The sequence below is a fragment of the Pipra filicauda genome, unplaced genomic scaffold (assembly GCF_003945595.2).
Source record: "Pipra filicauda isolate LSUMZ 115617 unplaced genomic scaffold, ASM394559v2 scaffold21_size4447388_pilon, whole genome shotgun sequence".
Lineage (NCBI taxonomy): Eukaryota > Metazoa > Chordata > Aves > Passeriformes > Pipridae > Pipra > Pipra filicauda.
Window position 1 is genome coordinate 2926588 of NW_024104332.1, and position 12925 is coordinate 2939512.

A 12925-nucleotide genomic window follows, 5' to 3' on the forward strand; every position below is an offset into this window, starting at 1 on the left:
AATCCTCTTCCCCTATTAAATAGTGCATAAAAATTTATGAGAAGAGCACTGAGCTCTCAGAGAATGGGAAATGCTTGCCCAGCTTCTGTTTGCCTTCTGATTGCAAAAAACCCCAAACCCTACACAGCTGCATTTGCTTTTTTCTTATGTGCAGCATCTCTCCTTAATACCTCATTTCCCCGGGCAGGTTGCTGCTAGATGCAGGTTGCTAAGGATGCTGCTCTGGAAACAGGGCTAGTGCTGGACGTATCTTTAGGAATAGTTGTGCTTTCGGAAGAATTTGTAATGGGAAAGCTAGAAGATCATTTTCTCTTAGGAAGCCTGCAAAGTGCCTTCTCAAGAACGTTGGATTATTTTTTTTTTGCCCCTTCTGCAGTCCAGAGGGGGTTGCAGAGAGGGCTGTGTTATCTCTCCCTCTGGAGACAGATAACCCTAACAGACATGAACAGAGGCCTTGGGAAGGCAGCGGAGAAACAGAGAGGATACTAAAGGCCCCAGAGAGGGCAGGAACGTGCCTTTTTCTCCCTGGGGCCTAGTGCTTAAATAGCACTGTCAGGTATGTGTTTCTCGTGTTCTAAACAAACTTTTGAATTCTTTCCACTTCCTTGGCCTTTCTGGGGATACCTGCATATCTTACTTCACAGTATCGGACATCTCATCCAGCTTTGCCAAGCTCAGCGCTCCCCAAATGTTGGTTTCACATCCTAAGACAGCTCTGAAAGGTCTTTGGGGAAGCTCCCAGACCACACCTGTACGTGCCAGGGGCTTGCCGGAGCCTTTCACTGGGGATTCACACGAAGTCACTTGTTGCCCAGACAGTGGGGACATTCAACAGGAAAATGGTGTCCTGTTTCTGTAACAGGGAGGCACTGCCTTGCTCCTGCCTTGTCTCATGTCCTTCTCTTAGTCATGCTGTCTCCTGGATGTCTCAGCTGAGATGCTTGTTGGGCTCCCTGCAGCGTCGGGGACACCTCACTCACAGCTGGAAAGTCTGAGGAGCATCCCTAGGGAGGCTCTGCATGTGGCTGGTGCCTGTATCAGATATCCCACTCTCCTCTCCATGGAAAGGTAGGAAAAAATGCCTTCACATCTGCCCTAAGAAAGGCACTTATTGTTACAGCTCAGGAAATGCCTATTAATGGCTTGCCACAGTCCTTGGCATGAGTCAAAGACTGTGATAGGGACAAGCCCCTGGGCTACACACTCATGGCAAGGGCTGCTCAGCCAGCAGGATGTACTGCTGCCAGCAAGAAGGGGTGGGAAAAGGGGGCTTCTACCTGTTCCCAGCTGGGCCACATCCAACACAGGGATGTAAAAGGCACCTGGGGAAAGATCTCTCTGTCTGTGGGCTGATTTACAGCTCTTTGCTAGAAAAGGTAGGTGGCAGGAGGGATCTTTCCTGCTTCCGTTCATTTTCCCCCTCCACCCCCTAACCGTGCCCTAGCATTTTACCCCTGCAGAAAGGAAAAGAAAATCCCAAATCAGCAAAAAGTGTCTCTTTCCAAGCCTCAGTTCTGGAGTGTTTGTCAGTTTTCCCCATGAGAAAAAACCCCAAATGTTCACTTCAAATTCCAGTTTGCCCAGAAGAAACAATTTTAACCAGAGCCGGGTGGCAAGCTGGCTTTCCCAGAAGACAGGGACCTGCAGAAATCTTTCAGCAGTGCCCAGCACCTTGTGTTTAGGACTGTTGCCTTGTCTCTCCCCACTCCTGTGCACTCTTCAGGCATGACTGCAGGAACCCTTGTCGGGTATTTGGGCCCAGGTTGGCCCCAGTAATTTTGTCTTCCATTTCTGATTATATTCACCCCCCTCTTTTCAGTCTCAATTTTTGTGCTTCCATTACAGGGAAGGTCAAAAATGCCTCTGCCTGCGGGCCTGCTTTGTTAAACTTCAGATGTTCTCCAGATGTTCAGCGGGGGGGTTTATGTAACAACAACACAATTTGGGCCACATTTCTCTGTTTTCCTCTGACTAAATGCTCCTCTGACTAAATGCTCCTCATTTGAGGCAACGCTGATTCACAGCCCTTCACTGGAAGGTGATGACTGGGGAAGGAGATCACTGAGGCCACTTTACCAGTGTGGTAGGACTCCTAAAATGCATACCCAGATCATCTGGAATGATTTTAAACTATGTATTTAAGAGCCTTTCTTGTGCCTACGATTATCCCAAGAGCAGAGGTCCATTGCCTTGCCTCTCATAGCTGTGACAGCCAAATAACTGAGTGTTCAAATAGCTCTTGCTCTCCTGTGGTTTGGAGTTTGCTTTAGCTCTTATTCCCAAGTGTGTTTCAGTTTACACTTTGCATTATTTTGTCTAATTGCATGGATTTTCCCCTTAAAAGAAGTAATATTGTATAAGGAGAAAGAATTGTGGTGTACATAAGCTTATGGACAAGCAGGAAAGACTGTAACCTATTAAGAAATACAGAAATATGGGGTTGACACACAGAATTAATTCTGAGCAAACTCGAAACAATGAAGGAAGACCATTCTCCCCCTGCCCCCAGCACACACTGTCATCATCATCCTCCTTCTCCAGGGAAAGGATTTAGGAAGCTGATGGCCTCCCATAATGGTTCATGGGACGAGGGAGCATCACCAAAGCATAGCACAGCTCTGGGAGACTTGCATTTAAGAGTTTTAGTTTTTGCTAATTCCCATCAATAATTTGATCATTTAGATTCTAGGAACCTGTATAACAATGAAATTAAATAAGTTGTTATGGTCTGACCAGGATGAGAAGACTTTAATTAGACAAACAATTTTTTCTATCTACCCTTAACATGGCTTCTTGGTTGTCCATAGCTAAGCCCATGGGCAAACAGTGCTCTCCTCACTATGTATTGGGAGTTCAGGCTGGGTCCACAGGGTCTGTTTTCCGTGGTTTTCCACAGAAAGCATATATTGCATCAGCCCAGCCTCTGGGACCTGTAGCAGCAGAGAGATCTGGAGGACATATGGCAGGAGGGTGGTTGCAGCCAGCTGGGCCAGCAGTTGCCTCACAAGAAGGTGACGTACCTCTGAACACAGTAATGGGTACTGTTTAATTTCTATTTCTTTACCTTTCCTGTTTCTTTCAGTTTCTTATGTGGGATGTGGTCATCCCTGTCACATGTGGTGACTACAGAGGTGCTCACAGGAGCACCCTGAGGCAATGACACGGTCCTTCCAGTGAGGACTGGGAATGCACAGAGTGACTTATTGCCTTGAAATACTGCTGCAACCCTTCCTCCTGCCCTTGGCCTCACCAGAGTAGCACTCCCAGTCCCATCCATCACTGCAGACACCAGCAGGAAACACTTCCCAGCTTTGTCATCCCTGTGTAAATTTTGGAGTACAACATCCAAGCTGCTGAACCAAAAAGAAACGCAGCTGGGGCGTCTCTTCTCGATGGTAATATATTAAAAAGGGAAAAGAGAAAGAAATAGCAGAAGCTGGAGGCAAAGCAGACGTTTCCTACCCCTTACCTCATGCATTTGGAGAAAATTTTTTTTCTTTTTTTCTTCGCTTCTGGTTATGGCACCTTATAAAATCATAGAATCATAGAATGGTTTAGGTTGGAAGGGACCTTAAAGATCATTTTGTTCCACCCCCTGCCATGGGCAGGGATACCTTCCACTTAGACCGGGTTGCTCCAAGCCTCATCCAACCTGGGCTTGAACGCTTCCAGGAATGGGGCATCAACAACTCTTCTTCTTCTTTGTTCTGGGTGCCTCCAAAGGTCTTGAGAGAGAAACTCTTTCTTGAGAAGAATTTTCTAGTGGAGAAAAAACATGCAAGAAGCTTTGGGGGCCATCTATTGTTGCAACGTCATCTGATTCGACTGCACAAAGCCGTAGCAGTCCTGGTACAACCACAGACTTCAGCCCCTGCCTAAAAATTTTTATTTTTTTTTCACAATCTGTTGGCCACATAAAAAATGCTGCCTCATCAAACTCAGGTTTCTTTAGTCACTGAAGCACTAAGAATAAGGAATGACGATGTCATTGAGCCCATTTTCTACCTTAAAGGTATGTTTTACCCCACACGAGAGATCACGTTCCTTCTTCCCTTACAGAGTCACTTATCAGCTGAGATGTCTTACTCGTGTTTTCTTTTTTCTTCCATGACCTGAACACCCAGTTCTTGTTCACAGGGTCAGAAGTCTGGAGGAGCACTCCAAGGTAATGGCAAAAAGTCCAGAGGCCTGTTCCCAGCCATGGCACCTATGGAGAAGGTCCTCATAGCAGACAGGCTCACCACAGCAGCAATCTGGAAAAACTCCAAACTCGTAAGGGGTCTGAGGGCAGTGGAGGTCCCCTTAGTCCTTGGTTCTGGGTGTGTTTGGGGATGGTTTTGTATGTCATCAGACAACCTGTATGGCCAACCTTTCTTTTCTCTTAGTTACACAATTATTATTTAATTTTGAGACCTCTACCCACCATGAAGGTATTGTAGGGACATGGCAAAGCCATTCTGTGGGACAGATTAATAACCCAAACTAGACTTCTGGCAAGAGAACCTGGAGACTTTTGCTTTGAACAGTTGTCCTCAAGACCAGGAAAGGATTAAGGCACAAATTGTCTGTACACAGGCAGCTTTGAAACAACCTTTGACGAAGGCAACCCCTGCTTTACATGTGGATCAGTAGGACACAGTTGTAGTTATCCTCCAGCTTATACCAGCCAGCAGCAAATAATTTTTGAAGCTGAAATTTGAAATCTGACCTGTTATGCTGGAAAATATGAGCTTCAGAGAGCTCCCAGCCACAGAGGTGAGGTCAGGGGATACTTGACAAGAGGAAATAAATAGCATCCTTCCGCAGAATCAAGCTGAGGCAGAGAGACAGCCTGCCAAGCCTCATGGTACCCACATCCCTCAGATGTGCACTGTGATGTGCCCTTCCTGGAAGAGATTGGAGCAACCTGATCTGTGGAAGTTCTTGATCTCAGGAACTGCATGAGCTTTAAGGTCTCTTCCAACTCAAACCATTCTGCGATTCCATGAAAAGCCAGTCCTTTCTCGGGATGATCTCAGGATCAGCCCTGCACCTGCTTCATTTTTTCCTTTTGATGAGGATGCTCCCTCTTGGCTGCCAGACTGAAAATCACTAGAAGTAGCTGGCTTCATTGTTAGTCCCTCCTTGCCTTATGCATGGGGGTGTAGTGGCTCTTTGATGTTCTTCCAGCTTTCCAGAAACAAGCTTTTCTTGTGTTAGGACTGGGGGGATTAACGCCTGCAGGCGTAATAAACCTCGGATGCTGGTGTACACCAGAAAGGGAATTCTGCCCCTCATTCTGCATTTCATGTCAGAAATGCATCTCTTGCAGTCAGACTGAACCAAATCACACAGCAGGTGCCCAGCCCAGCTGCATGACCCCATACTGCCCTGAAGGCATGTCAAGGCCAGCCCTTGCAGCCGAGGTCCTTGGAGGGCAGCCAGCAGTTTCAAGACCTGTCCTACAATATATATTTGCAATCTATAAAAGATCCCTTCACCTCTGATGCTACTGCCCTGGTCCTGACCTGAGGCAGCTGCTGGGGAGAGGAAGTGGAAGGACAGGCTGCAGGCAGTGTGGGTCTTAGCACCCCATCTTGAAAGCAGGCTTTGCCACATGGCACAAACCTGGTGTAATGAGACCTTAAAGACCCTTAAATATGATTCTAAGGTTGCCCCTGAAGTTTTCCTCTGTCTCTCTTCTCTTCTGTCCCAACAATCAAATCCCATTCCCCTCAACTAGCATTTCTTGTGGCTTAAGAGAAAGCAAGCAGGGCAGGAACAAGCGGGAATAACCTAGATCCCACAGTGTTTCACTGCTTCAAAGGCACAGGGAAAAGGCATATCTGCCATACTCTGGATGGTGTTTCATTCCTGGCTCAGCTCTAGAAAGCAGTTTAAACCTTCATAAACATGGATATTAACTCAAAGCACTTGCCTATAGCTTCTGAAATCCCTGCAAATCCCTCTCTTGCCCTAAAAGAATCCAAACCCTCAGGAGCCACAAAGTGTTTGCTCATTCATCTGAGTTGTGCTTATTTATGCATAAATGGGAAATTCAGCACGGATTATTTCTCTGGATTTCTGGTGATAAAATTACCCCTTCATATAAAATTATGTTTTGGTTAATGTGAGAGCTAAACACAGTTACATACAGTATTTGCCACGGGACTTGAAGTATTTGAGATTTTTCAAAGGCAGCTTGTAAAATCAGAATGCTGCTTTTCTAGGGCAAGCCTATCCTAGATAAATCCCAGGCCATGAGCAGCAGACTGCAGTTTTTTCTGGCTCCAAGAGCCCAGTGGGGAAGCACTGGGCACGTACCAAACAAGACACAGCCGAGGGCGGCTGGATGAATCCCATCTGGAGCTCCACAGCTCCTTTGAAAAGTGTGTCAAAAGGGGTCTGGCTTGCAGGGGAAATGAGAACATGTGGCAGATTACTGTGCCTGAAACTGGCTGTCCCAACAGCAGCCTGAGATGTGACTCGAGGCACCACAGCATCCTGCTGGAAGTGCCATTTACTGCTAGGCAGGAACAGACTGGCCTTGCACAAATTTCCTTCTGCAGCATCCCTGGTCTCACCATGACTGGAGAATGTGCAAAGAAGGGCCACCATCAGGAGGATGGTGGAGGGTCTGGAGGGGAAACCATATGAGGAGTAGCTGAGGGCACTTGGGTCATTTAGCCTGGAGAAGAGGAGACTGAGGGGAGACTCATGGAGGGGCAGGACTGATCTCTTCTCTGTGTGACCCATGACAAGACCTGAGGGAACAGCTGGAGCTGGGTCAGGGGAGGTTTAGGTTGGATATTAGGAGAAGGCTCTTCCCCCAGAGGGTGGCTGGGCACTGAACAGTCTCCCCAGGGAAGTGGTCACAACCTCAAGGTTGAAAGAGCTCAAGAAGCATTTGGACAACACTCTCAGGCACAGGGTGGGATTGTTGGGGTGTCCTGTGCAGGGTCAGGAGTTGGACTCAATGATCCTTGTGGGTGTCTTCCAACTCTGGATATTCTGTGATTCTATGACTCTGTGATTCTATGACTCTATGATTCTATCAAACCCAAACTGATTGGCTCTACACCTCATCACCACAAGGGGATTTGGGATTTCCTGAAAATTCAGAGTTCCTTGGTTTCACAGTCTACGTTTTTTGCAGGGCCTGGGAAGCCCCTTATTGATGTAGCAAGACATGGCCAAAAACCACTCTGATGGTAGATGCTCCATGACTGAATGGTGAGTCAATGATGGCATTCCTTATGCAGAATTCAGGCATTGCCACATCCCAGGAGCTGTCTCATATACTTTAAACACGGCGGTTGACAAAGATGTTTGAGTAATATTTCTTTTTTTAATGTCTGGCAGGTTATTAGGTAAAGATAAGAGCTGGAAAAATATTTTGGGAGCTATTTAGTTGGTGACGTATTGCAAAGCAAAGAAATTAAGAGTTTGTCTGAGCCCAAAACTGAAGGAAATGTGGGAAATGAACCTCTATCCCTTCATTCCTGTGTGAAAGAAATTCTGCGAAAACCCTCTTTATAGCAGGGACAAGAGGTGAACATGTCTGAAGTAAAGTTATCCACAACTGTATCAGACAGGTCAGAAGGTGACAAAGTGGTCCATACAAGTCACGTTTCTCTCCAGTTATAAAGGAGGTCATCGTGGCTGTTTCAGTGGCTCCTTGTGATCCAAGGAGCACACACCACCCTTCAGCTCCTGTAGAACATTATGTATTAGGAAGAAATATTCAGAAGAACTTCTTTCCTGTGAGGGTGGGGAGGCCCTGGCACAGGTTGCCCAGAGAAGCTGTGGCTGCCCCATCCCTGGAAGTATCCAAGGCCAGCTTGGATGGGGCTTGGAGCAACCTGGGCTAGTGGAAGGTGTCCCTGCCCATGGCAGGGGGTGGAACAAGATGATCTTTAAGGTCCCTTCCAACCCAAACCATTCTGAGATGCCACAATTCTATGATTTTTATGCAATTTTTTCATGAACTTGCATAGTTGAATCAAACCTGTGACCACTTTGCCCCTGTTTTTTTTTCAGTCCCATGATTTTGATAGCCAAATTAGAAGCACGTGTTCACTGTGCAGTTGCAAAACTGAGACTGGAATGCTCAGTTGACCCACAAACACTGGGCTTTTTTGTTGCACTTAAATTAATGACTGCTTGTTCAACACTGGACAGGACACACGTGCTGCATTAGTAAAAACAAATTTATTACTATGCACACTTTTCCCAGGAAATTTGCATCAAAATGGCCCCAAAAGACCCTTGAATTCTATTAAAACATTTGAAATGTAGTCTTAAATGTTAATCATTCAATGAATAGGAGCCTAATAGGTTTTACTGTACCTTAAGAGAAATTTAGTAATCAAGTGATTTTAATAGGATAAGAGGTAACAGGCATAAACTGAAACACGTGAAATTCCACCTGAACACAAGGAAGCACTTTTTTTTCCAGTGAGGGTGGTCAGACCCTGGAACTGGTTGCCCAGAGATGTTGTGTGACCTCCAGCTGTGGAGATACTCAAAACCAGACAGGGCAACTGTCCTGTGCAGCCTGTTCTGGTTGGCCCTGCTCAAGCCAGGGGTTTGGACTGGATGGTGCCTGCCAACCTCAACCATTCAGCAGTGATTCTGCTGGTCCCCATGTCAACAGAGGCAACAGAAAGCCCTCTCTTCAGCGCCCTGGGTTAGTCAGGGTTTCAGAGGAGAGCAGTCTGCAATCCCAAGGCACTCACTACACGAGGCAGAGGAAAATTAAAGAGAGATCTTCTTGCCTCTTGAGCACATCGCCTTGGCTCAGAAAGGATTTGGAAAGTGTGGGGTAAGGTTTATAAACTCAGAAATGGTTCCTGACTTCTTATTTCAAGGTAATCCTGCTGGATTTGGGACCACCCCTGCTTCAGAGCGCCCAGAGCCAGGCTTCAGGAGCTAGGCACCCCCTTGCCTGCTATCTCCAGTGCCTTTGTGTTTGTCTTTGTGTTTCTGATCACCAGGCTCTACCTGGGGATAGTGGAGCAGTTGCAGGGGGTGGGGGAGGGCATCTGCATGGCTTTTGTATGTGTGAAAGAGCAGCAGTTACAGAAAGGGCAGAATCTTGTGCCGATTCTGCTGCTTAGTCATCCTGCAGTAACTGTGACTTGGCAGCTGGTCTTACCCTGTTCCTTACAAACGTTTCCATTTATGGCTGGGATTTTTTATTTCCCTTTGCCTCCAATCACCACACAGCTGGAAAGCCTCCAAAAGGGAGAAGCCATGAGTTTACATCAGGAGAAACCAGCTGTGTATATTCATACCTTACATTTCAAGTCAATCTTATAGAACACACCACCCAGCATGCTCCAGGGATGCATTATGGATCATTCTGGCCAGAAGCGGGTGCTGTGCCTGTCCAGTGGCAGGAGCACATATGTCATTGTAGTTGTCAATATTTTCCTTGCCCAGGGCCCAGATATGCTGTGAAGGAGAAAGCTGCAACCATATGACCTGGTTGTCCTTGCGAGCAGCTGGGTGCTGTGCCTGGTCCTGCCAGGGACACCGGAGAAGGGATGGCAACGAGAGCAGATGCTGGAGACCCTCAGGGCTGTGTCCACCCTCTCTCCAGAGCTGTAGCTCCTGAATGCTCCTTTCTGTCCCCTGGGAAGAGAAGATCTGGTCACAGAGACCCAGCATGTGCGATCCAGGTTCCCTCCATGTGTTACAGATGTGCAGGTTTACGATGTGCTCTGCTCCGGCAAGCTGATGGAAAAAAGCATTCCTGGCTTATGAAGAGCTTTAGGGCAGATAAAGCAGAGTCATGACCCAAGCTGGAAAAGGGATGTGCCTGCTGCGAGCTTATTGCTGTGGCTAGAGCTGGAGCCTCTGGGGGAACAGCACTAGGATGCTGCCCCCCCCCCCCATCCTGCTCTCACAACTTGTCTTGTGCCCCTTTCCCATGTCCTGCTCACATGGAGAACACAGCACAGTCGGCTGAGAACAACCACGCAGGACACTAGATTGATAAAATAACTGATATTTCATCTCAGGCCAGATTCCAGTAAGGCAATGAAAACCCTGCGCTTTTTGCTCCTGCTCCATGTATTTTTGTGGTAGTTTGGTGTGTGGCTCAGTGAAACCTGGACTGACCAGCCAGAGGTGGCTGCAGATGGACTCCCCTCCCATCCCCTCTCTTTTTAGAGAAAGAGTGCAAAGATGGGAGTACTGACCTGGCAGCCTCCTTTTCATCAGGTCACAGATAACCTCACCGTGTCTGAATTGTTTCCTTTCGACCCTTTGGCTGGGTTCTGGATATTCTGTAGAAATGTGGGATTTCTGGAGAAACCTTCTGAAAACAGAGCATTGGTTTTTCCAGCCAAAAGGGCCTCATCTCTGCCAGAGCTGATTCCTTCACAATTAAAGCATTTAACTCCTATGAACAGGGAGTCTCCGTGGGAAGAACAAACATGGTGTTATTACCAGGACCTGCTGAGAAAGTTCTACCTACAGCTCTTATTATGACAAGGGCTCAAGAAAAAAAGATGGGAACCATTTAAAACCATTACAGCACAGCATAGCATCCCTCACCCCATGTCTCAGGATGCAGAGATGTGAGCTATCTACTTCCCTAGAGCTTGAGTGCTACCCAGTCCTTTCTACACCCACGCAGGGAGAAGAAAAGGAGAAGAAGCTCTGAGAGGTGCGAGACCCCACAGCTCTCTCCCCAGCTGAGAAGCTAGACTGGGATAGGTTCTGCTCCAGGAGAAACTTCTGTCACCTGTCCTGATGGTCTGAATATGGGACCTGGATCTGGGACCCTGTCCTGATGGCCTGGATCTGGGACCTGGATCTGGGACCCTGTCCTGATGGCCTGGATCTGGGACCTTCATCGCCCAGGGATGGAAAGTCCAACTGACAACTTAGGGTGTCCAAGGAGCTGCTGATGGGGCACTAATGGAAGCTCCTGGTTGGAAGGCAGCACTGAAGCTGCCCCTAGAGCTACTTCAGAAGCAGATGGAGAGAGGGGAGTGGCTTCTCATCACCAGAGGGGGACCCCAACACTTGGTATAGGAAAATGGGGATATGCTCCTGTGGTGGCTACAATGGAGCTGGAAGACTGGAGCTGATGGGATGCAGCTGATGGCTCAGGCGAGCAGGTTGCTGGGGCACCTGCTGTCCTGTGCAGGGCAGAAAACCTTGGGGACAAGTGGAGGGATATATGGAGCAGTGGGTCAATCTTGCTGTTTTGAGGGACAGCCCCATGGAGTGACAGGGCACGGAGTGCCATTCAAGTAGTGGATGTGTTCTGGGATGTCTGTTCTGCACAGGGAAGGGATGGAGGTTATTACAGTGCAAACCCTGTACAGGGCCTCCACAGGGGCACGGGGTGCAGATTGTCACCTATGTGTGTTTGAACTTGTGACACCTTCTTAAATTTGGTGTTTTATAGGATGAGGAGGTTATCATGTCCCACCCAAATCGTCTGTGAGGAAAGGTAGCACCTACAGAACATAACTGTTAAGGTTGTGATGATGTTAAAAGACTTTATAATGAACGTATTCAAACCTGTATCCAAATGACAGCTTTTAAATACACATTCTCCTGAAATAGGGACTTTGGGCTGCATGAAAGCAACTCCTATCTCTGGCAACAGACTCTTAAGTCAGCATGATGCTGTTGAAACTGGGGCTGGGGTTGCTAATGGGTGTCAGCAGCTCAGAGGCAGCAAACTCAGGCTGTGATCTTTACTGGCATTTCTGGTTCAGGTCCGATCTGGTGTGCTCCAGCCAGCAGGCAGGCAGCCCAAGTGGATTTTCTTGGTGGCTGCAGCACATATACTCAAGGCTGCTGGGGGACAAATATAGACCTGGTACCTCCCATGCTCCCACACCTCTTCCCAAAGGTTTAAAGAGCAAAACCTCAGACCAGAGGCAAACTTGCTGTTTGCTCCCAGGGACAAATCAGGACAGAGGCTTTGCCAAAACCAGCTGCTGACTCCTGCTGCCAGTCCTCAGTCCTCCCCAAGAAGATGTCTCTCCCCTGCGGTCTCTCAATGGGATCCATGTGTTCTTGATGAGAGACCTGGAGAACTTAATCATCCCTGGTCTGGGGTTTTCTATCTAGCACTCCTACAGCCTTCAATTATCTGGATTCCCCAAAAGGGATGTGGGAGGCTGATTTTCCCACAAGTCTTCCAGTGGCTCCTGCAAGTCCTTCCTTCCCCAATCCCCGTTCCAGCATCACAGAATATGCCAAGTTGGAATGGACCCACAAGGATCATCCAGTCCAACTCCTGGCCCTGCACAGGACCATCCCCAAGAGTCACACCACACGCCTGAGATTATCATCCAAGCGCTTCTTGAGCTCTGTCAACCTTGGTGCTGTGCCCACTGTCCTGGGGAGCATGTTCAGTGCCCAACCACTCTCTGGGTGAAGAACCTTCTTCTAATATCCAACCTAAACCTTTCCTGGCACAATTTCAGGCCATTCCCTTGGGTCCTGTCACTGGTAACCACAGAGCAGAGCTCAGTGCCTGCCCCTCCTCTTCCCCTCATGAGGAATTTGCAACTGCAATGTCTCCCCTCAGCCTCCTCTTCCTTCATCCTTTCTCACTGAGCTTGTCCTTGTGTCTCTGCAAGGGTGGGCTCTGCTAGATCATCTCTCAATCACAGACTCACCTTTTATTTCTTTGTGTCTGACAGAGATGTGCTGAGCAGACAGGATGGAATTCTACTTTGTGAGGCGTGCAAAGGTGAGCGGGCTGCTTTCAGGGGTGCTCACATTTGCTTGAGCTCATGCACGCTTCAGCTATTAAGCCTTGAAGCTTCTCCTGTGAGCAGGTGAGCCTGCCACAATCACTACCACAGTTTCAGGAGAGGCACAAATTATTTATTTCATGATTTCATGGCAGGGCATGTTTTTAATGCAGCTTTTCTAGTTATGCTGCTGTGTGAAGAGGCACTTGGGTACC